The sequence below is a fragment of the Eptesicus fuscus genome, chromosome 7 (genome assembly GCF_027574615.1).
Source record: "Eptesicus fuscus isolate TK198812 chromosome 7, DD_ASM_mEF_20220401, whole genome shotgun sequence".
Classification (NCBI taxonomy): domain Eukaryota; kingdom Metazoa; phylum Chordata; class Mammalia; order Chiroptera; family Vespertilionidae; genus Eptesicus; species Eptesicus fuscus.
The window spans coordinates 78,498,785-78,502,061 of NC_072479.1; positions in this window are offsets into that span (position 1 = coordinate 78,498,785).

The window sequence follows — 3,277 nt, forward strand, 5'->3', positions numbered from 1 at the left end:
GAACTTCCTTCCATAAATCAATCTCTATGGTAATAACTTACTCACAGATTTTCACCCAACGAGATTTACTGCCTTTGTTTAAAATGGCAATACACATTACTTTTACTTGCCTGGACAGACAACTGATGATCTGCGAAGCATATTTTTACATAAACTCGGGATGCAAAAATGAATTGCCCTTTTGTGGAATCTTTGGCCCATGGCTCAATGTATTTTGGTTGACATGCTCAACAAGCATTCTCCTTTCTTGTGAATTATCTTCTCATGTTTTGGGGTTTCTTTCCTCATTGTGCAATGGCATCTTTTCCCTTAATGCTACTGGAAAATCTTTTTATGAAAATTAAACTTGCCCTCTGGAAATTTCAAAGACTTGCCAAGATACCAATGTCTAAGTTTAAATTACTTCTCTTTACCAGTGAAGTGAAATAATGGTATGATTATCATTCTTTCCTTTAATAATAATATAATTAGTAATTTAATAATAATTTAAAAAAAATTTTTTTTGTTTTTCTCTTTTACATTTTTTATTTTAAAGAGATGGAGGAAGAGAAAGAAAGACACCAATTTGTTGTTCCACTTATTTATGAGTTCATTGGCTATTTCTTGTATGTGCCCTGACCTGGGATTAAACTCACAATCTTGGCATATTGGGGTAATGCTCTAACCAACTGAGCTACCAGGCCATGGCTCTCTTTTACATTTTTGCAATGAAATGCATCACAAATGTAAAAGAATATTTTTATGCAAATTGTTTATTTACATTTCAGAGAGAAATAATAAAGTGATCACTCATAATAGCCACCCACCCTAAGAAACAGGGCCTTGCTGGTAACTAGTCTACCTGCGGCCCCTCCCCAGTTGCCTCCTCAATCCTTCACCTCAGGTAACACCTCATTCAGTATTTTGAATTGTAAGTTAATTATTCACTTTTTTCCACTGGGGTTTTTCTACATATCTGTGAATCCATTAAAAAAACAGTATTGTCTCTTTTAGAACTTCATATAAATGGAACCATAACATCTGAGTCCTTCCGTGATTTGTTTCTCTTACATCACATAATATATTTTAGATTCAAGCATGCTAATGTATGTAGCTGAGTTCATTAAGTTTCACTGCCATATAACATTCCAGTATATGAATATACCATGATTTACTTATCTAAGTTTGTAATACTTGCCCATTTCACAAGAGTAAAAATATCTCAATAAATAGCATTTCCCTGGTTATTATTGAGTCTGAGCATCTTTTCAGATGTTTATAGCCATTAGCATTTCCTCCTCTGTAAAATGCCTCATAATGTTTTTTGACTATTCTACTTTTATCATATTTTCATTGATTTGCTGCTATATTTAGTTCTGTTTCTTATTGTATTCATTCACTTTGTGCTTTTTTTTCAATGAATAGGAATACTTGATTTTAATGTGGTTAGATTTATAATTTTTTTTCATGGTTAACACATTTTGTGTCGTTTAAAATTTTTCTCCTACCATAAGTTCATAATGCCACTTTGAAATTTTATGTTTTCTAAAATTTTCATTGTTTTTCCTTTCATACTTAATTCTTTAATCGAGTAAGTATTGTTTGTGTATAAAATGAGGTAGGGGCCCGGCTAGGTGGTCAGGGCACATGCCTAGGTTGCAGGCTCAGTCCCCAGTAGGGGGTGTGCAGGAAGCAGCCGATCAATGATTCTCTCTCATCATTGATGTTTCTATCTCTCTCTCCCTCTCTCCTCCTCTCTGAAATCAATAAAAATATATTTTTTTAAAAAGACAATAAAATTATTTGCATATTCTAAGATCAGCTATATAAAAAAAGGATTAAAACAAACAAAAGATTAACAGTATATGTATTAAAATGATTGAATTATAAATAATTATTCTATCCTCTTATCATTTTTCCAACTATCTATTGTGAATTTTTATTATGTTTATAATGAGGAAAACAAAATCAAATTTAAAAAATATTTTCAGGATACATCTTAAATTCAATAGATTGAAGCAAAGCAATGCATAAAACTGGTTCGACACATTACTGATGAGTCTGACACTACTATCAAACTCAGCAGCACCTTGCACATTTTATTCAACAAGGAGTAGAATTAATCAACCCATGTGCCTCGGTACTGTGAGGTCCTACAACCAAACTCTGCAGATCACCTCCTCCTCGGCACAGCCCTGCTCATTGTGTGCTTCATTGCTCTCACTAGACCAGATACCTGGTTCATCCAGAACACAAGCTCTGTTTACCTCAACTGCCTAATAGGCAGTTACTGCCTGCCTACCTGTCAGAGAGCTAACTGATTTCCCTTCTAAAGTTTACAAGTAGATCAGCTTAGTCCTGAGACCACTACCAATTTGTTTTGAAGGATAAAATTATAGCAAGCAAACACAGTGGCTACATTTCTGAGGATAAACCCTTCTCCTTTTCCACTCTTTTACTTTGTTTAGGACAGACACAGCTTTGCCCATCACAAGAGCCATAAACCTCCCAGAAAGTTTCATCTGGTTTCAAGCAGGCTTCGTTCACCAGACTTGAGGTGAGCAAATGCTGGCTGTCTGAGCCCAGCAGATGGGGGATACTGGGAAACCTGACATGGCCAGCGTTTGCACCTTCCTTGCATATTTTGGAGTGGTCCACAAGTCACACATCTGAGAGAACTGAGACTGGCCTTATAGAGAGAAAAAAATCCTGGGCTTTGGAATCAGAGAACTTTGGGTCTAAATCTTGGCACGGGCATTTATTTGTCCTAAGACCTAGGGCCTGAGTGTCCTCACTTGTACAATAAGGGTAACAGTTCTTGACCTTTTTGAGCTAGTAGGACGATTTCATGAGATGACATAGGTAAAAGGAGTAATAGAGTATTTGGTGTTAATATTCACAAGGTTGTAGTTAAAATGAATGTACAAGTGTTAAAATAGATTTCTCCTGAGATACTTTCTAAAATGAGGAGCTAGAAAAAGGTGAAAAATTGTTCAGAGAACCCAAGAACCAGAGAGAGGACTAGAAGTTGGAGCTTAGAAAGGAGGATCATTGTTGCATTGTTTTTAGCACTGAAGTGATACTATTTTGACTAATATTTTTTCTTAATTAGTATTTTGGGAATTTAGCACACAGAAAATTTATAAAACATAAATGTAAAGCACAATGAATTATCACTAAGTAAGCATCTATACAACACCCAGTATCACAGGTCAAGAAATAGAATATCACCAATACCACAGGCACCCAGAGAGAGATTCTTTTATTATTGTTATTATTTGTTTGAGAGAGAGAGAAG